This window comes from Scyliorhinus canicula, chromosome 5 (assembly GCF_902713615.1).
Source record: "Scyliorhinus canicula chromosome 5, sScyCan1.1, whole genome shotgun sequence".
Classification (NCBI taxonomy): Eukaryota; Metazoa; Chordata; class Chondrichthyes; order Carcharhiniformes; family Scyliorhinidae; genus Scyliorhinus; species Scyliorhinus canicula.
In genome coordinates, this window is record NC_052150.1 from 101,405,588 (window position 1) to 101,428,144 (window position 22,557).

At 49.2% G+C, this 22,557-nt stretch overlaps 1 protein-coding gene across 1 annotated transcript in view; it reads right to left on the reverse strand.

The window, feature by feature from the left end:
- The window catches only part of LOC119966162 (histone deacetylase 9-like), a 1,160,486-nt gene that overhangs the window by 566,741 nt on the left and 571,188 nt on the right, over positions 1-22,557 (reverse strand). The gene's annotated exons all lie outside the window — the stretch shown is intronic.

Sequence of the window (22,557 nt, forward strand, 5' to 3'; positions counted from 1 at the left end):
ATTGGGGTTAAAATTACAGTCAGCCCCAAGGAAGTAATTTAATCCCAATCTGCATGACCCTGCTGACTGTGGCAATTTAGCTGTTTGGCAGGTTCCCGATGACTATCCAGAATCTTAGTAACCCGGAGTATTTCAAATACATATCCACTCCAATTGAATGAATTGTGTTAACATTCCTCCCCCACCCCAACCTAGAGAGAAAATTATGCAGGGAATTCTCCTTTTACCTGGGGAACCTATATCTCTCAATCATCATCAACGGAACAAATTTATTGGTCATTCGTTCCATTTGCTATTTGTGGAACCATTCTGTGAAAATGGAGTACGGCAACGAGGTAATGAAGGAAGAAACCCTTCTAACAGGGAATACAAGAATGGAAGAGATTCTGAACAAGCATTTTAACCTGCCTTCATTGCAGAGGTGAGGGTAGGGCAATAGAAGCCCTCGAGGACGACATGAAAGATAAAAAATAATAAAATATAACAAAGGAAACTGCATTAAAAGGGTTAATGCCATTTAAATTTGTTACGTCACAATGATCATCTGTGGGATATCATTAATGAAATTGCAAATATAATTGAGGGCAGGACAGGCATTTCCCTTCATATCAACAACCACTGCTCTTCAAAAAGAAATTCATTTTATGTCAGGTATTTTTAGGGAACTTGAAAAAGCAATACATTAAGTGCAATCCTTTTATTCTGATATACAGAAATCCCAGGAGCACTATTCCCAGACAGGTGCAATGCAATTCCACTGGCCAAGAAAGAAAGTGCCGAAATACATGGGGCGGGATTCTCCGATCCTGAGGCTAAATGTTGACACCGTCGTAAACGGCGGAACCTTTTACGATGCGTCATCTGGCTCCGAGGATCAGCACAGGGGGGCAGCACGGCACTGGAGCGCTCACGCAGCTCCAGCTGCCAATACGGGCACGAGCACGGCCGGCGCAAGTTGGTGCATGCGCGGGAGTGCCAGCATCCAGCATGTACTGGCACTCCCCCGGGGCCAGATCCCCCCCCCCCCCCCCCCCCCCCCCGAGGACTCCGCAGGCCGCCCGCAGAGCCAAGTCCCGCCGGTAAGGACCCGATCTAATTTATGCTAGCGGGACTGGCCGAAAACGGGCGGCCACTCGGCCCATCGTGGGGCGGAGAATCGCCGGGGGGGGGGGGGGGAGCACTGCCAACGGCCTCCGACCGGCGCAGCATGATTCCCGAAAAACCGGCGCCGGAGAATCTGGCAGCCGGCGTCGGGGCGGCGGGGAGGGGATTGCCGCCACCCGCCGGCGATTCTCCGGCCCGGCGGGGGGTCGGACAATCCCACCCATGAACTGTCATGTACCAAGTTGAATCTCCAGACTGCATCAGGTTGGTTGATTTTAGTCAATTAAATTGGGCTGGAAGAGGGAAATGTTAGCCCAGCACATGAAAAGCTGGCCATTTGTGAAAGACATAGGAAAGGTGGGATGGTGGCACAGTGGTTAGCACTGTTGCTCACAGCACAAAGGACCTGGGTTCAATTCCAGCCTTGGGTGACTGTGTAAAGTTCGCACTTTCTCCCTGTGCCTTTGTAGGTTTCCTCTGGGGGTTCTGGCTTACTCCCACAGTCCAAAGATGTGCAGGTTAGGTGGGTTGGCCATGGATTTACAGATTATAAGGCAGGGGAGTGGCCTTAGCAAGGGTGCACTTTCAGAGGGTCGGTGCAGACCTGATGGGCCGAATGGCCTCCTTTTGTACTGTAGGAACTCTATCATTATAAAGATATTGGCACTCGGATTACTGTACCTCACGAGGAATCAATCTTGTCCTGTGGGTTAGGGGAATACTTGAATTAAAATGGAAAGATGGAGGAGCAGAAATCATTTGAAACATCTCAAAGCAGTAAAAATAATTTACATTTTTCATTGCAGTAAAATATTAAATTCAAAATTAGAACTGTGTAAGAGCTGAAAAAAATATAATTTCCAGCCCAGAAATCCTGACAAAATGATTTATCCTTTTCACAAGATTTTGTGGCAACCTGGCTTCTCAATGACCAGGAACACAGTAGCACTGTGAATGCGCACCCTGCTTTCAAAGGAAATGAGTTTCAAGAAATGAAGCTTGACCAACACTTACTTTGTGCTTGTGGTAAGGAAAAGGTAATTTGTCAATTGTTACACCACAATTGTATCCAATTAATCCAATCATACTTTGAAATGAGATTTACATCACACTGTGTGTTTGGAAACAATGTAAAATGTTTGCTGACGATTTTTGAGGATAGCTCCCCTTTAAATGCTCGCACTTTTTTTTTCCAAGCAGATTTGTGCTTTGCCATTCAACATTGGACATCATTGTTGAAATATTGTACTGATAGCTTTTGGAAGCACACAGCAAGCACATCCTGAATGCTGGTTATCCCACAGGTCCGCAGACCACACAGATCAGCTACACTGAATGGAGATACTCAACCCTTTGAGCACTGGATTTCCTTTGCAGCTCTCTCAGTATGCACCTGTTTTCTGCTACACCACATCTGCAATAATATTTTTTTGCTATAACTCTGCAATGTTGAGCTATGCCTCGTTCCGCCTGGCCTGTGACAGTGATCCTGTTCTCCTTTGGGATTGTTTTGAGGTCAGTTTGACAACACTTGGGCTGCCATAAAATTCACTGGAACCTGGGTTTGACTCTTGATGCAGCCAGACGAGGCAATTTGAAAATCTCGCCGACAAAAGAAATATGATCACATCGGTGGCATAACACCAATACTTTGCCCCCAGTCAGGGTATTGACGCCATGCTGTCCGACACAATGGCACCATGACAACATTGTTGGACAAAATCATTTTAATTCTCCTCAATACGTTTCAGTTTTACATGAATGTAAACAGGAAAAGCAGCATCTACTGAGCCAACCTCAGCCCTGGGCATGTCTGTGTGCCGAAGCTGTCTCTATGTTTAGCAGTCTCTTGAGTAATCTAGGACACAAAAAATAACTGCAAATCTTTCAGAACTCTTCCCCGAAGCAATGCTACTAAAAATAAGTCCTCAAGGGTTTTCAGCAGACAAGAATTTTTAATTTTCCCCTTCATAAGAAATGAATGTAAAGGGGGAAAATCTCCTCTCCCTGATGCTCAGAAATTGCACATTCAAGATTATTTTTATATAAGCTCCTGAAAAAAAGTAATTTAAATCAACTGTCAGACATAATTATGAAACCTTGTTGTACTCACAGAACATAGTCAATGGAGGGTAAACCTGCTGAGAAAAGCAGGATTTCTACATCTCAATTGTAGTATCAGTAAGCCAAAACAAAACACACACACAAAGAAAACAGTTTTCCACAAAGCTTTAGGCAGCAAACAAAAAATCCAATTTATTGGACTGTAATCTATATTCCAACCTTCAGGACTAAATATAACTCAGTTTACAGGAAAAAAATCAATAGTGCATGGTAAGCGCAGGGCAAGTGCGTAAATATTTCATTGCACAGGGAGATGGCAATCAGCAAAGTGATAGCTCTGAGTGGGCAGGCTGTAGCCCAAAGGATGAGTCACAATTACTCAGTGCAACTTTGAAAAATCACTTGTCCTTTGCATGTCTCAAATGCCACCCACTCACAGCATTCCTGGGCCACGTATCATTAAAAGAAATGTTTGGGTACAACTGGAACACTTTATCACAGGAAGGATTTACGATCTTGCTTCTCTACAACTGTAAACCGGCTATTTGTATTTCTTTCTGACACCAGGTTTATACGTTGTTTAATATTTCTTTTGTCTTGTGGAGATCTTTGATAAAATTAAAATGTAATCTAAATTAATATTTTGCACAAACTTACCATACATTCTGGGTGGGATTCTCTGATCCTGAGGCTAAGTGTTGACGCCATCGTAAACGCCGTCGCGTTTCTCGATGGCGTCAACATGGCCTCAGGAGCACCGATTCTAACCCCTGTAGGGGGCCAGCACGGCAGTGGAGCAGCGTGGGTCGCTTCAGATGCCGATCCCAGCGTCGGATGGGCGCCACGGGTCTGCGCATATGCAGTGGGCCCAGCGCCATTGCGCGCATGCGCCGTGGGACCGGCGCGATTCCCGCACATTTGTGGTGACTCCCTTCTCCGCACCGGCCCCGACACAACATGGCATAGGGTTACAGGGGCCGGCGCGGACCAAAAGAGGCCCCCAGCCCGAGAGGCCAGCCCACCAATCGGTAGGGCCCGATCTTCGGCCAGACCACAGCGGAGGCTCCCCCCCGGGGTCGGACACCCCCTCCCCCGCCACCAGGCTGCCCCCGGATCCATTAACGGCGAGGTCCCACTGGGTAAGACCAGGAGCGAAATTCTCTGCAGACCGTCGTAACGCCGATTTCCGGCGAGCAAAATTGGTGTAGATGACTCCGGCGTGGGGGCCTTCTTTTAGGCGGCTATTCTCAGTTCCCGGAGGGGCCAGCAGTGGACTGACGCGATACGCGTCAGTTTCACCAGCTGCGGAAGTGGTGAGACCCGGCGTTTTTGGGGGGGGGGGGGAGGAGGAGGAGAGAGACAGCCCGGCGTTTGGGGGGGGGGGGAGGAGGAGAGAGATAGACCGGCATTTGGGGGGGGGGGAGGAGAGAGACAGGCCCGGCATTTGGGGGGGGGGGGGAGAGAGAGAGACAGACCGGCATTGGGGGGGGGGGAGGAGGAGGAGAGAGACAGACCGGCATTTTGGAGGGGGGGGGGGGGGGAGAGACAGACCGGCATTTGGGGGGGGGGGGGGAGGAGAGAGAGACAGACCCGCCGTTGGGGGGTTTGCGGCGTTGAGTTGAGAGGAGAGGGGGGGGGGTTTGCGGCGTTGAGTTGAGAGAGGGGGGGGGTTTGCGGCGTTGAGTTGAGAGGGGGGGGTTGCGGTGTTGAGTTGAGAGAGGGGGTTGCGGTGTTGAGTTGAGAGAGGGGGGGCGGCGTTGGAGGGGGGGTGGCGTTGGAGAGGGGTAGGGGTGGTGAAGGGGGTAGGGGTGGTGGGGGGGGTTGGGGTAGGGGCAGCGGCAGCGGCGTGCAGAGGAGGGGGGCGACGGATGCCCGGGGCCAACGCACCGTCGCCCCCCTCCTCTGCACGCCGCTGCCCCTACCCCAACCCCCCCCTCACCACCCCTACCCCCCTCCAACGCCGCACCCCCCCCCCCACTAACGGAGGAAGGAAGGGGGGGAGGAGGAAGGAAGGGGGGAGGAGGAAGGAGGGGGGGGAGGAAGGAAGGGGGGAGGAGGAAGGAAGGGAGGAGGAGGAGAGAGGGGGGGTGTGGGTACCGGCCTTCAGAGGGAGGGGGGGTGTGGGTACCGGCCTTCAGAGGGAGGGGGACGGGGTGTGGGTACCGGCGTTGAGGGGGGGGACCCGGCGTTGAGGGGGGGGGGGACCCGGCGTTGAGGGGGGGGGGACCCGGCGTTGAGAGGGGGGGGTTGCGGCGATGAGGGGGGTGTTGCGGCGATGAGGGGGGGTTGCGGCATTGAGGGTGGGGGGTTGCGGCGTTGCGAGAGATGGGGGGCGGCGTTGGAGGGGGGTAGGGGTGGTGGGGAGGGGGGTAGGGGTGGTGGGGAGGGGGGTAGGGGCGTGGGAGGGGGGTAGGGGTGGTGGGGAGGGGGGTAGGGGCGTTGGAGGGAGGTAGGGGTGGTGAGGGGGGGTGGTTGGGGTAGGGGGCAGCGGCGTACAGAGGGGGGGGCGACGGTACATTGGCCCCGGGCATCCGTCGCCCCCCCCCCTCTCTGCACGCCGCTGCCCCCAAACCCCCCCATGCCACAACCCCCCCCCCCCCCCGATGCCGCAACCCCCCCGATGCCGCAAACCCCCCCCCGATGCCGCAACCCCCCCCGATGCCGCAACCCCCCCCCGATGCCGCAACCCCCCCCCCAATGCCGCAACCCCCCCCCCCGACACTGAACGCCGTCAACCATCATCAATGGTTGAAGGCGTTTTAAAGCTACTGTGATTTTCGCCGACGTGACCCGTGGCCACGTCGGCGGGACTTCGGCCCATCCGGGCCGGAGATTTGTGGAAATAAAAATATAATGAAATCCCGCCGGCGCCAGCTGTTTTCAGAGGCTGCCGGCGGGATTTGCACAGCGCCGGTTTTTGGCCGGTCAGAGAATTAAAAACCCTGCGGGAGCGGGATTAACGCCGCTGCCGGCCGATTCTCCGACCCTGCGTGGGGTCGGAGAATTTCGCCCCAGGTGTGAACGGCGCCGGCGGGACTCGGATTTATTTGTGCGGCTGCTCGGCCCATCCCGTGCCGAAAATCGCCGGGAGCGGCCCTCGATCGGCGCCGCGCCAACTGTGACAGGGTGGCGTAGCGCGATTCGCGCCCGTCCCAGCGATTCTCCGGCCCGGCCTGGGCTGAGAGAATCTCGCCCACCATTTTTATTATTTTCAGATCAATTTACCTTGTGACTTGAGACTTGTTTATCAGAAACACTTTTTTGTCCACTTTATCACCAATCCTTTGGCTACCTCAAAATTCGCCCCACCTACAGCTAAGATGGCAAAGGTGACTGGTTCACTAGCTTCTGTCATGGCAATTGGAAACGTGGAAATACTGGTCACCTAGTTTTAACAGGTAAATTTGGTTTCTGCTCAGGACTCCCCTATAAAGGTGAATTACGATCTTCAGGGCAGCAAAGGAGAGAAAGATCTTGCATTAAAAAAGCTTTTTTCATAACCTCAAGATGGCCCAAAGTACAAAGAGATAATTTTGAAGTGTAGTCATCGTTACGGGAAATGAGGTAGCCAATTTGCACATAGCACAAGCAAAGGTTAACGGGCGCGATTCTCCGCAAATGCGGAGAGTCGTAAAGGCTGCCGTGAAACTGGCCGTGTTTCACGGCAGTCTCCGCGCCCCCTCCCGTGGTGCGGCCGTGCCGATCGGTGCCATGGTTGTCTGGAACGGCACTTTGCGTCCGCTTTCACGAACGGTGGGCAGCATTCTCCCCTTCCCGGCGTGACGGAGGGTCCCGGAGTAGGGGAGTGGTGCCAACCACTCAGGGGTCGTGCCTCCCCAAAGGTGGGGAATTCTCAGGACCCCAGGGGCCTGCTCGCGCCGCTGAGCCCGCCGTTCCAGAGGTGGTTTAAACCTCGGCGGTGGGAGAGGCCTCCCAGCGGCGGGACTTCGGCCCATCCGGGCCGGAGAATCACCGCAGGGGCCTCTCCGATCGGAGTGGTGAGATTCCGCCGCCACTTCCCGGGTGGCGGAGAATCTCTGCCACGGCGGGGGCAGGATTTTAGGCGCCCCCAGGCGATTCTCCGACCCTGCTGGGGGTCGGAGAATTTCACCCGGTGAGAGCAGGTGTGTTTGCGTTCGTGAAAACGGCCGTAAAGGCCTGGGAACTCGGCCCATCAGCCAGGGGAGAATCGCTGTTCGCCGTAAAAAACGGCGAGCAGCGATTCGTGTCGTGGGGCGGCCGTGGAGGGGGGGGGGGGGGGGTAGAATAGCGGGAGATCGGGGAAAATGTCGGGAAGGCCCTCCCGCTATTCTCCGACCCGTCGTGGACAGCGGAGAATCGCGCCCCAGGGTCTATGTGGGGCAATGTGATAATGACAATGTAGTCTATTTTTTAGATGTTAGTTGTGGGATAAATATTTGACAGAACATCAGAGAGAACTTCCCTGCTTTTCTTGAAAACAGTGCCATTGGCTCTTTTATCTCAGAAGGCAGACACGCTCTTCGTTTAACGTGTGAACCGAAAGACAGCTACATCTGAAGGTGCAGTGCTGCTTCTGTACTGCAATGGAGTATTCATCTGGGTTCTTTGCTGTAGTCTCAGAACTGAGACCTGACATACAACATTCTGACTCAGAAGTGAGAGTGCAACCCGTTGAGGTCTGACTACCATGTGTTAGTTTTCTACTGTACAGCAACACTAACCTGACAGACGGACATATTTTTAAACTTACTTTCTCTTTAATATACTGCTTGTTTGAAACTTCCCTGTGACAGTAAGCGATAGGCCTCAATATTAACTCTCCAATGAACTGCAGGATTGGGTTAAGAAGTGAAATGCATGGAACATGACCCCAACTCTCCATGTATGTGTTCACCACTGACAGTGTGGCATCTGCATGCTCTGCCATGGAGAGAATCATTGAATCATAGGATTTACAGTGAAGAAGGGGGCCATTCAGCCCATCGAGTCTGCACCGGCCCTTGGAAAGAGCACCCTACTTAAGCTCGCACCTCCACCCTATCCCTGTAACCCAGTAAACCCACCTGATATTTTGGACATGAAGAGGCAATTTGGCATGGCCAATCCACCTAACTTTCACATCTTTGGAATGTGGGGGAAAAGCGGAGCACCCGGAGGAAATGGTTAGCACTGCTGCATCACAGCATCAAAGACTGAGTTCAATTCAGGCCTTGCGTCACTGTTGGTATGCAGTTTGCATGTTCTCCTCGTGTCTGCATCCAAAGATGTGCAGGTTAGGTGGATTGGCCATGCTAAATTTCCCTTTAGTGTCCAAAGATGATCAGGTAGATGGGGTTACGGGGATAGGACAGAGCTGGTGCAGACTCAATGATCCAAATGACCTCCTTCTGCACTGTCGGAATTCTATGATTGTATGATAATGTTACTCCATCTGCCATGTTCTTACCCACTCATTGAATATCCTTGCATCCTCCTCACACTCACATTCCCACCTAGTTTTGTGTCATCAGCAAACTTGGAAAGACTTTGTTTGGTCCCCACATCCAAATCATTAATTTGGATTATGAACAGCCACAAATCACAGCCCACCAACCAGACTCATGTATTCCTGCTCTCTATTTTGTGTCCATAAACCAATTCTCAATCCATCCCAATAGGGGCTGGTTTAGCTCACCAGGCTAAATCGCTGGCTTTTAAAGCAGACCAAGCAGGCCAGCAGCACGGTTCGATTCCTGTACCAGCCTCCCCGGACAGGCGCCGGAATGTGGCGACTAGGGGCTTTTCACAGTAACTTCATTGAAGCCTACTCGTGACAATAAGCGATTTTCATTTTCATTTCATTTTCAATATATGCGCGGCATAGTTGCACAGTGGTTGGCACTGCTGATTCACAGCACCAGGGACCTGTGTTTAATTCCAGCCTTGGGTGACTGTGTGGAACAAAGAACAAAGAACAATACAGTACATGAACAAGCCCTTCAGCTCTCCATGCCTGCATAGCAACCTTGACCAAAACCCTCAGCACTTCCTTGAGCCCTATCCATCTATACCCATCCTGTCCATTCCCATTCTTCCCGTGTCTGCATGGGTTTCCTCCGGGTGCTCCGGTTTCCTCCCACAGTCCAAAGATGTGCAGGTTAAGTGGGGTTATATGGATAGGGTGGGGAAGGCAACCTAGGTGGAATTTCGGTGCAAACTTGACAGGCTGAATGGCCTTCTTCTGCACTGTAGGGATTCTATGATTACCCCCAATCCCTTATACCCCAATTATCTCTTATGTGGGATCTTGTCAAAAGCCTTCTCAAAATCCAAATAAACCACAGCCATGGTTTCCCCCTTATCTATTCTGCTAGTTGCATGGTTTAGCTCACAGGGCTAATCGCTGGCTTTTAAAGCAGACCAAGCAGGCCAGCAGCACGGTTCGATTCCCGTACCAGCCTCCCCGGACAGGCGCCGGAATGTGGCGACTAGGGGCTTTTCACAGTAACTTCATTGAAGCCTACTCGTGACAATAAGCGATTTTCATTTTCATTTTTCATCCTCAAAACACTTAGATTTGTCAAACATGATTTTCCTTTCATAAATTCACATTTACACTGCCCAATCCTACCATTGTTTTCTCAGTGTTCGGTTATCACATTCTTTATATTGGATTCTAACCTTTTCATAGAATCATGGAATTTACAGAGCAGAAGGAGACATTCGGCCAGCGAGTCTACACCTGCCCCTAAAAGAGCACCCTACCTACGCCCACAACTCCACCCTATCGCATAACCCAGCAACCCCACCTAAGTTTTGGACACTACGGGGCAATTTAGTGTGACCAATCCACCTAACCTGCACATCTTTGGACTTCTCTACAACTGATGTACGGCTAACAGCTCTGTACTTCTCCATTTCTCACTCCCTCCTTTCTTAAACAGTGTGTTACAATCGTTACCTTCCAATCTGCGGGAACCATTCTAGAATAGATAGAATTTTGGAAGATGACCACTAATGCATCATTACCTCTACAGCCAGCTCTTTCATCACTCTGCAAAGTAGGTCATCAGGTCCAGGGGATTCATCAACTTTCAGTCCCATTAATTTTGGTTACATCGTGCCCATTGATTTCAAATCCGGGACATTCTTCGCGTTCAGAGAGCATACTTTTTAAAAGGCTGTGCTTCTTACATTGAACTTGCTTCTAAACCACGAGGCGAAGGAGGTGGGGCGTGTGCAGGAGGCCTGGTGCTATTATTACCCCCACCTGAGCTTAAGATGGACACATGTACAAGTGAGATATGGTGGGTTGGGATTGTGGAGTGGGGCTCCAGGGTGCAGCCAGAGCAGGGGAGTGGCTCCCAGCGCCCTGTTTTTCCAATGTGGGCCCCTTCGATCAGGCATGTATTGCCTTTGAATGATAGGTTTGCTTTTTGGGTTCCCTGCAAAGTGGGTCCCCTGCCTACCACTGATTGAATACCAGTGGGATGAGCCCCTTAAGTGGACATTAATTGTCCACTTCGGTGCCTCAATTGACAGTGGGCAGGAAGGCAGTCTGCGGACCATCCCATCATGTATTCATTGGGGTGAAGACAGGAAGGTGGCAGAGTCCCCAATGTCTCCCGTCACCAAACTCATCAAGGGAGAGAGCATTACATTCTCTCCAGTAAGCCAAATCTTTGCAGAGGCCTTGCAACATGCTCCAATACACAACCCTAAATTACACTACAATTCCCAGAAGTCGCTGAACAGCTGGGACTCCTACACAGTCAGCTGACACCTTCCTTATGTGTAAACTAAACTACCCATATGACTGACAAGTCGGGAATTCCCATAAGGCAATACAGTTGGGAATCCACTGCATGCACCAACTGGCTGGCTGAACACCCAGCTTTATTTCATTATTTATCAACTTCATGGTTAAGGAAAACAAGTAGAAACCAATGAGAATATAAATTAGTAGAAGCCAATGAAATCAGAAACTAGACCAAAAGAAATAGAGTGCATAGCTTAAAAAAAAAACTTGTATTTCTAAATCTCCTGCCACATCCTCGTGATATCCAAGGTGCTTTGGTGTCATGAATTATATTTAAAATGCAGTCACTATTGTGTTGTAAGAAAGTCTGGTAACCTACAGATGGAGACCCCACAAATAGTAAATGAGATGATTGATATTTAATCTGTTTCAAAAGTGATGGTTGAGGATTGGACATGCCACTGAGAGATTGCCCCTGCTCTTCTAATTCAGATCTGATTAAATCATAACACAGCTGGAGAGGAAAAATCTAAACATTATCATCAGAGAAAGAGAGAGGAGGAGGAGCTCACAGAGCAAGAGGGAGTAAACTAGAAGACAACAAGGACTCCAATTCCAACCAAGACAGTTAGAGCACTGCTCACCAGCAACTGTTAGAGACATAAGAGCTCAATCCATACACATCCATCAACTTGCCACACTTAGGTCAACTAATCTTTGTAAGAATTTACTCTTTTTTTTGTGTTACTTCTATGTTCTTCTCTTTCGTCTTTCCTCGTATTATCATCTATTGGTGATACTCTGCCAAACCTGCAGGCAAGTATATTCAGGTCTCCAAATCTATCAATCTGTAACCAACCTTCGGATAAAATGGTAAACCAAGACACTTGCTATCCAAGTCAACATTAAAGCACTGATATGGCACATTCATTACATGGCAGGATGAGATTATTTATCTTTGTCTTTCAAATTCATCTTAAAATGTCTTAAAACAGGGGGCAGCACGGTGGCACAGTGGTTAGCATTGCTGCCTCATGGCGCCGAGGTCCCAGGTTCGATCCCAGCACTGTCCGTGTGGAGTTTGCACATTTTCCAGTTGCTTGCGTGGGTTTCGCCCCCACAACCCAAAGATGTGCAGGGTAGGTGGATTGGCCATGCTACATTGCCACTTAATTGGAAAAAATTAATTGGGTACTCTAAATTTTTTTTTAAATGTCTTAAAACCTATCAACAGACATTTAAAGGCCTGCAGTTTCTTTAACTCTGACCTCCCCACCCCCTCCATCCCTCTGATCCATGCACAGCTCCACCTCTTTCAGGTCCAGCCCCTGCCACTGTCACCCTGACAGTGCCCCCCCCCCCCCCCCCCCCCTTCTTGCCAGTATCAGTTCCTCCCCTATTGCCGGTACCAGTGCTTCCGTCAGCTGCAGTGGGCCAGGAGCATCGTGCAATGGTCAACGCCCAGCACAAACCTCATTTAGGGGCTCTCCTGCTATTCTCCCAACATAACGGGATTTACGCTGGGTGCCACGCGGCCAGGGAATCGCCCCCAAGGTGAACAGTAACACGGATTATCAAGGTTCATCTCAGATCTTATACAACATAACTTTCTTTTGATGGAGACTGGAAGGCAAAAATAAATAATAATTTAAGCATGATTTCCAAATTGAACATCTACCAATCATCCCAGGAAAAAATAATTAAATAAATTCATACACACAAATATATTGGGCACGGGTTCACATATACTTTGTTGCAGGAAGTCCCATAGACACTGGCTTCAGTACAGTTCATTGATTTGGATGCAACTTTTTTTCACAAATCAAACAATTTGATAAACACAAATAACTTATTCATTTGATTTAAAGTTTGACGCCTGTTTTGGGGAAACCGAGTTCAACAGTACATGAAATATTATGGTGTGAAGGAAGGTGTGTTGGCTCTTACATAATTTGGAGAAAAATAATGCACAACAGTAAATGACAAGAGTTTTCCTAGCTGACCAAACAACAAGGAGGCAGCTGCAATGACAGTTGAAATGGTGCTTAAGAAATGAATTTTGTCGGATAAGTACATGCAGATTTTTACTTGGAGAGATCTATTATGTTAAATGTAATTTCAAACACTAAAAGTACTTTTTACTTTTAAGTTTATTTACTTGATTCCCATATCTCCAATTCACATGCATCTGCACGCGTACACTCACACACAAATCCATTTGATTAGTCCCTTACTCATACTATAATGAACTCCTCACTGAGAGATCAGAAACTGAACTCTTTATTCCATTGGGTTTCAATCCTGAAGGTGGTCCACAAATCAAATGATGCAAACAACGTGTGCAATAGCCAAAGGATTTCAGTACTTCCTTGCATTATGTGCTCTCCAATGCAATTCTAAGCCGAATATATTAGCAATTTAACCATTCTCTTGAATACAATGAACACATCTGAACATGAATCTGCTACTGGTGGTGCAGGGTTTTGGAACTTTATTGTCATCTGTTGCAGAGCAGAAATAAGCTGGCAATTTGAAGTTTGCACCTTTTCCTCTTCCCTACCGTCACCTGGTCTTTCACGGCTCCCGTTCCATGCTTGCAGATACTACTAGTGCACACCTCGCAATATTTGCTGCTTCCTGTACTTTGATCAAAGTAAATAAAATGCTGAAGAACAAACGGTGAGGAATAATCCAAAATCTCCCTCTGGGAAATATACAGAAATAAATTTCTGTGCAGTTGCGTACATCCTGCAGTCTTTCCTAAAATCATGTTACATAGGATTGTCATTGAAACATAAAAGATTCTGAGGGAGCTTGACGGGGTAGATGCTGAGAGGACATTTCCACTCATTTTTGTTTTATAAATTTAGAGTACCCAATCCATTTTTTCCAATTAAGAGGCAATTTAGCGTGGCCAATCCTCGTACCCTGCACATCTTTGGGTTGTGGGGGCGAAACCCTTGTAAACACGGGGAGAATGTGCAAACTCCACATGGACAGTGACCCGGGGCCGGGATCAAACCTGGGACCTCGGCGCCATGAGGCAGCAGTGCTAACCACTGCACCACCACGCTGCTCAGACATTTCCACTCATGATGGAATCTAGAATCAGGTGGCACAGTTGAAAAATGAGGGGTCTCCCATTCAAGATGGAGATAAGGAGCAATTTCTTATCTCAAAGGGTCATTAGTCTTTGGAATTCTCTTCCCCATTGAGCAGTGTAGGTTGGGTCATTAAATGTATTCAAAGCTGAGTTGGACAGAATTTTGTTTGACACATGAGTCAAATACCATGAGAGCAAAAAGCAAGAAAGTGCTGTTCAGGTCACAATTAAATCAGCCAGGATCTTACTGAAATCATGGGGGAGCAAGTTGATGGGCCAGATGTTCTATTTGGATATCCTTTCAGATGACTTTCTGATCTATATCAATGACTACAGAATCATTCGGCCTGTCAAATCTGCATTGGCTCTCTGACAGAGCTCTGTACAAAGCCCCACTCCCGTTCCTTATAAAGAATATTGTATATTCTTTATTTTCAGATAGCAATCCAATTCCCTTTTGAATACCTCGATTGAATCTGCCTCCACCAGCCTCTCAGGAAGTTCCTTCCAGAAATCAACCACCCTCTGGGTGAAATTTAATTTTCCTCACATCGCTTCTATTCCTTTCGCCCATTATTTTGAATCCGCGTCCTCTCGTTCGTGATGCTCTCTTGAGAGGTAAAAAATTATCACTATTTATCCTGTCCATCCCCCTCAAGATCTTGAAGGCTTCTATCAAATCTCCTCTCAGTTTTCTTTTCTCCAAGGAAAACAGACCCAACCTCTTTTTAAAATATTTTATTCAAGGCATTTTCATCTTTTAAAAAAAGCAGATCAAACAACATTGTAAACAACTAATATCCAGTCCCGAGTGGAACTCTGCCCCACCCATCCTTTCCTCAACCTTGTCTAGTCCCCTATCTTTAGGTGCGCCTACTGCAAAAAGGCCACGTCCACCTTCAGACTCCTCAGGGGCACGAACACACGTGACAGTTTGAGCGGCTCATTCAGCCCCCTCACGTTCCACATCACAAGCCTGCGGATCAGCCATAACCCTTTTTGAGCCTGCCCCGGGCCCGTGTCACGTGACCCTCCATGTTTACACTCGGATGTCCACCATCATCGATTCCTTTCCAACTGCGCCACATCAACCACACCCTTGTCAGCAACCCTCCCCCCCACGAAACAAACACCAGCCCATCCCCCACCCACGCCTGCCGCCTGACAATGTCGCACTTCACTCCCATTATCTAGCCCACCCAGCTGGCATGGCCCCCGCCTAAGGCCTCCGACCTCCCCACCCCTCCCCAACCATACTCCCCTAAAGAGTAACAAATGTGCACTCACCCTCGATGTTCCGCCATGAAAAACAAGCCCTCCACAAAACCCGCCATCAAAAACTTTTAAACAACACATAAACCCCTCCAAAGTTCAATGTCCTCACTCTCTTCCCAGTCCATTGTCCCAGTTCATAAACTCCATTGCCTCTTCTGGCAGGCCAAAATAGTACTCTCATTTCTGGAAAGTCAACCAAAGATGGGCCGGATACAATATTCTAAACTTCAGCCCCCTTTGGGCAACCTTGATCCAGTTGAACCCGGCCCTCCTCTTCGGCAGTTATGCTCCCAGGTCCTAGTACACCCGTGTAGTGATATTCAGATATCAATATACATGATCAATGTATGTAAATGTAGTACAGTCATTTTAACACTAGATGGCTCACAGTCAGATACTATAAGAACTGATTTTCCGCCTTTTGTAATTCAGATGACATGATGATCTGATTCAGAACAGTGAACAAGCAAGACATAGAATAGCTAGAGTGAGAGAAGTTAGAACTAGTTTGTTGTAATAGTGTATAGTCATATAGTTATCTGTATTGTACTTTAATTCTTTATTGTTAGTTTAGTATTGTGTAAAAGGACTCACAGTTTATTATTTTATTATTCATTAAATAGTTCATCTTTCAACAAGAAGACTACTGGTCATTTTATCATCCTGGTGGATTCAAGAGTAATATATATATTTTAGATAAGTCATTATATTTAAAATATGACATGGATCACTACAATCCACCTGCAGAGGCCGGTCGAAGGCCCCGTCCCTCACCAGCTTCTCCAGCATCTTAGCCTCGTATGCACCGACCTCTGCACCTTTGATGTCTTCGGGCATCCCCACGATCCTAAGGTTTTGTCTTCTGGAGCGATTTTCCAGATCCTCCACCTTCCCCTTCAGCCTCTTTTGGGGCTCCCGCATCACCCCCACCTCAGCCACCGAGGTCAGCTGCTCCTCCTGCTCCCCCACCGCCTCCTCCACTTTCTGGATCACCTGGCCCTGGGACTCCAGCCTCTGCTCCACTCTCTCGATCCCCGACTTAATCGGTTCCACGACCTTGGCCAGGTCTTCTGGGGTCTCTTTCCTCTGCTGGCTGAACTTTCCATTAAGGAACTCTATTATCTGTTCCATTGACCACTGGACAGGCAGCGTAGCCCCTTTTCCTCCTTCATATTTTCCTGTGGCCAACCACGAAGACTCTCCTGCTCCAGCTGCTCTTTCCTTCTTGCCCCATTCTTATTCCGTGGAACCATCCACCAGCCACACCAGAGGAGTAAAACCTTCCCCAGGCACTCCTGTACCTCTTGCACTCAAATGCTTCATCCCTCAGGTGGGGAAAGACCGGAAAAATCCACCTTGAGCGGTTTCCACCAAATGAGCGATCGCTCACTCCATGTTCACCACCGGAAGCCCAGACCCAACCTCTTAAGATGACTATCCTTATAGATACAGGGCGCGATCTAACTATAAAAATATAGAGTCAGTTCTGGGCGGGCTTAGCGGGGTTGTTCCCGGTGACTGTAGCACTGGGAACCATAGAAGGAGGGCATTCCGTGATGGGCAGCAGTACTAACCACTGTGCCATCCCGCTATCCAATTGCAGTGTTTTTTTAGTGCCCTGGCAGGAAACGCCCCCCCACCCAGGTCACACTCAGTCGCATTTCCCGCACTGCGGGTCTCCGGTTAGCAGAGATCCTCAATGCAGGTAGAGATTGGGACACCCCCCCCCCCCCCCCCCCCCCACCCCCCCCCCCCCCCCCCCCCCCCCCCCCCCCTCCCCACCCCCACCGCACCCACCTCACACAGGTTGGGCAACCCTGGGCCCGATCCCCGGCAATCGGCAATGGAAAAAGCGCCAGCCTGGCAGTGCCACCTGGAGAACTCCACGACCAATCTTCCTCCAAACACAACAGGCGGGATTCTCCATAGCCAGCGCCGAAATCGGGAATGGTGATTGGGTGGATAATAGCACCCGACGCTGAAGTCACGGCAGGCGCCGGTCTGACACTGAATTGCAATGTTCCGCCCCCTCTAAAACGGCGCCATTGCGATGTGCGCTGCGTGTAGTTGGAATTGTGTTTGCATCTCATTATCGGGCCTACCCATGACACTCTGTCTCCGATGAGCCGCATTCCTGATGTCGCAGTCCACGTGTGCTCTGAACAGTCGGGAACCTAGCGTGGTGGCTGTGGAGAGAGAGAGACAGAGAGAGGGCATACGGACATTGTCCAGAACCACCATGCTTCACCAACAGTCGTGCTGCTGCTGGCCGGGGTGCTTCTGCCAGGGCTGGGGGAAATAGTGGGAGGTGGCCAAGAGGTGGGCTGTGGGGTCGGGGTGAAGGTATACGTGGTTCAGCACAACCGGTGCCATCTTTTCTGGTGGGATCAGTGTGTGTGTGGGGGTCTATTGTGCGCGCGCAGCTGCAACTTTTCAGCAAGAGCATGTCCATCACAGACTCTTCGATTCCTAAACCATTTCTGGTGTTCTCGGCAGGTCTTGCACGCGGTGCCGGTGCATAAATAGCGGAATCGGTGCAGGTGTGGCACTGATTTTTCTGACGTGGAACACCACAGATCCTTCGTTGGCGTCAGCACTTGCACTCAGGAACGGAGAATCCAGCCCAACAACTACCATTTTTGTGGTGGTAATAATGTGGCAAATTTTGCACATGCACATTTCACAGAGGCAGGTGCCCATGGATGTTTGGTAGTATTTTGTCACATACACACTTGTTTTCCTTTGGGGGTCAGTGGGGAAGTGGGGGAAGGATTCCCGAGCTGATTACTAGCATGTAGAACCGTGTTATAAATGCTGCTTCCGTGGTCAGCAAGTGACGTTGTTGGACTTGAACCCAGAGCTTCTGCTACAGAAGTAGGGATGCTACCACTGTGCTACAAGACCTCCTGGACTGCTCACATAAATCAGCAGCTGCTTTCTCTCAAGTCGGATTTAGGTGTCACAGGCGTCTGAAACATGTCTTGCTCAGAGTAGACCTGGCAGGAACAGGTTAATTTCTTCGGATAGGCAGAGGTACAGGTACCTTTGGAGAGGTACAGGTACCCCTGCGGAATTTGCTTAAACTTGTTTTTCTCAGAAAAACAATTTAAAATGTCTGCTGCACTCACAGGGCACTTTTTTTCCCCCTACCGTCTCATACACTTAGGTGCCCGGGAGAACTTTGTGCTTGAGAGGGGTGCATTGCGCTTCATGTGAAGGAAGATCCAAGATGGGTATTGCACATAGACGCCATAGAAGTCAGTTTCTGTGAGCAGCCGGAGGCCAGAGGGAGTGCAGAAGATTAGGAGAAAGAGGCAGCAACACATGCATAAGGAAGGAGAAGCAGGAGGGGTAGGACCACCAGGTACCACTCTGTGGTATGAGTGTGGAGGCCTCTGACATCATACCTCAATATGACAGCAAACCAATGCCGAAGGTCCCAGATATTAAGCTGTAAAGTGGTGACAGATATATATCACATGATCCAGCAACAACTCGAGCCACACTCTATTGACACCCACACCTTGTCACTGGCTGGAAAAGTAAGCGTCATACTCAATTTTTCTGTCTGGTACATCCCAGTCAATAGCACACAGTGCATTGAGGTTGTAACTAATACCCTGTTTGCTAATGTTGGCGGGGTGTGGGGGCTCATGTTGGCGGGGGGGGGGGGGGGGGGGGGGGGGGGGATCAAAGTAATTTCCTTGTAGGGGGTTATTGATGGCATCTATGTTGCCATAAAGTCTCCAACTCATCATTTAGACACTTTTGCCAACTAGAAGTCCTTCCACTCACTTAACGTCCAGGTGGTTTGTAACCACAGCAAGGTCTTCCTTCAAGAGTGTTTGAGGTTCTTTGGTAACTGCCAGGACTCCTTCAGCCTGAAGATGTCCCAACTCTCTCAGCTGTTTCAGAACCAATGTAGATCCGTGGTTGGCTTGTAGGGGATAATTTGGACAACGGCCCCTTTTTGGATCCTGAGGCTGAGCACAACTGCAACATTGGTTGCAGCTAAGTCGTCATTGGTATTTTAAAAATACACTTCAGATCCTCCAATCACTGAGGTGGGCTCTGCGGTATGTCCCAGCAAGGGAATCAAGAATAGTAGTGGTGTACTTCAGGCTGCATAATATTGCATAGCGGAGGTGTCTAGGAATCGATGATGGTACCATTGGCAGAGTTCCAACCTCTAAGGATGAGGATGAGAAGGAGGAAACCTCTCCCACTTTGACAATTCCCAAATGGAGGGGTATGCAGAGGCCGGCAATAGCAGAGCAACTGGGAGACATGACCATGTAACCAGGGCTGGCTCTGTGCAGGAGGGAATCATCCCCAGATGTGTGCTTGTGCAAATCAATTAGAAGATCCTCCTGTCTCATATCTGCCATCAGCCAGTCTCTGGGAGCCACTTCCAAGTAAAGAACCTTTTATAAAAGTAAAATACTGCATATGCTGGAAATCTGAGCTAAGATCAGAAAGTGCTGGAGAAACTCAGCATCGTTTGAATCTAATACAACTTTTGGAACATAAGAACCTTTACATTGACACCACAATTACTCAGGGGAATGCCCATCCCCTACAAGGGAGAGAATCATCATTAATGAAGTTGAATTAGTTGCATTGAAAAAGCTGAAACCTTCACCATCATAACCATGGCCCTCAACACATTACAAACACACATGCAGTTCCAAGAGTTCTTTGCACGCTAGCCTCTTCACATAAACGTCAGTGCCTGTTAATGAGGTGCCAAAGCCACCACCTTGTCCATAATCCAACAAGGGGCAGCACGGTAGCATGGTGGTTAGCATAAATGCTTCACAGCTCCAGGGTCCCAGGTTCGGTTCCCGGCTGGGTCACTGTCTGTGCGGAGTCTGCACGTCCTCCCCGTGTGTGCGTGGGTTTCCTCCGGGTGCTCTGGTTTCCTCCCACAGTCCAAAGATGTGCGGGTTAGGTGGATTGGCCATGCTAAATTGCCCATAGTGTTCTAAGAAGTAAGGTTAGGGAGGGGAGGGGTTGGGTTACGGGTACAGGGTAGATACATGGGTTTGAGTAGGGTGATCATTGCTCGGCACAACATTGAGGGCCGAAGGGCCTGTTCTGTGCTGTTCTATGTTCTATGTTCCACAATGATGAGAGTGACATGATTAACACTTTACACCCTCTACATGATGATAGGACTGTATATGCCAGCAGACATGCAGGTAAAGAATATTGCACAGGACGAGCCCACAGCTTGTAATGAGAGCTCTTTGAAAAACTTGTTGACCATCCGTTTGGGCCAGTGGCCTTGTTACTGATGCGGGTGCTGTGTTCAACATTCCAGAAATCTCTGCTTTACTCACAAAATACATCCTCTACCACCTGAAATGGAATTGCTGCAAAGGTAGTTGTCCTGCAGCATGTGAATAATATTCCCTGGAGCATACAGGGTCTGTCGAGCTGTGATTCCAACACCTAGACCATTGTGTGATGGTGCCATGTGGATGAACCCAGCTCACATGCTTAAGATGCACCTGTTGCCCAGAATCTGTTCACGGAGCTTCATCATTGAGCCTCCCTTAAAGTCAGGTTTGGATGGACAAGGAACATTTCAGTATTTGAGCCTTTAACATTAAATTCCTATGTGATAGAGCAAAGATGGAAGACACTCTTCAACGCCTCACAAATCAGGCAACAACATTGTTCCTGATGGTTTCATCGCAAGATGGACTTCAGCATCCTGCCTTCATTATCACTGGTAAGAACACCCTTCAAAAAGTTATATTCTTTTGAGTTCTGTGGTGTACAAACACACTTTGAGTCATCCATGAGCGTATGTAAATACATTCGAAAGTTCTCAAATGTGATATAAACAATGTTAAGTGTAACCACAGTGAATCCTTTTGTGCTCGAGGTGAGACAGCATTCCATGCTCATTTACGATCCTGCAAAATTACTCCCCATGTTGTCTCGAAGGAGCTGGCTGCAGGCTGCTCACCTTTCACTTTATGTGCAAAGTAATGACCTGCTTCATTATTCAGGTTCCCATTGGGGACCTCTTTCAGACTGTGGCCTCTGCATCTCTTCATAAGCATCTGTGGCCACTGACACATATGGAGCAGACATGTGGTCTGGCGGAGGGGCTGAGGAGGTGAAAGAAGAGGAGGGTGATGAGAAGTTAACTTCTCAGTTACCTGCATAGCCATGGGTTAGCTTTTAGGTGGGGCTGGTGGGACTGGTCAATGGTGTGCACCAGTCTTGCATTCCAGCAACTGCTGTGCCAATAGTGTGACCCATCCTGTTCGGGGTACATTCTGTGGATGTCAATGCTCATACTCTATGCGGATTGATCCAGGCTACAGAGTGAGGCTCGCACCCTGTCTTGATCGAGTCACTGCCTTGCATCCACTCCGAGAGCTGCTGCATGTGTCTCTCCATGAGAATGGCCAATCTCTCATGTTTGGAGCTCATGTGGTTGAGCCCTGGGCCAATGTGGAGCTCATGATGGTGACGGACTCCTCCATTTGCAATCTTAGAGCTCCCAATGCCTCGGGGGAATTCTGCCAGATGTCCACACGTCTGCTGCCCCTCAGGGGGGTGGGTGTTGGAGCAGAGCTGGGATCTGTGTGAGACACAAAGAGGTTATGTTATTTAGGTTTAACCCTTCTCATTGTGCAAGCATGCACTGATGCACTCCATCACCTGTGCTGCCCGTATGATGCAACCTCAACCCTACACTCATCCTCATGTCAACGTTCCCTCGTGCTCAGTAAACTGACGTGAGGTCCACCCTCACTACCATGTTGCAAGGTGATTTTAATTTTGCCTTTATCACATGCTGCTGGTGACTCCCCATCATTGGCAGGCAACTGTTCAGGGACCCTGGCAATCTCCATGGTCATCTGTTCAACTGGGTAAATTGTTCTCAGTAAGGCCGACCCACCCCTACTCCGACCCATTTAATTTGTATTCTTCACATTTTTCGAATGCAACAACATCATGATTTTATGTTAGCCTGTTCTATAGTGCATGAGGCAATGTTTCCCTTTGTTTTCTCTGTACATTTAAGTGATCGTTCCGCTGTGTTCTGGGTGCAGCTACATGAGCAGCTTACACATGCACGCCTCAATGCTGAAGCAAAGGTATGTGCCAGGCTTTTCTTTAGCTGCAACATGCAGATGTGGCTTTTCCCTTGGAGCTGTGTGTGGATGAGCCAAGCTACTTGTCCCTGTCCCCTCAGTTCTTCCTTGGTAGCCCGTCCCGATTCCTGGTACAGCCTTACCCCGCACCGGAAATCTAACGTACAGTCAGA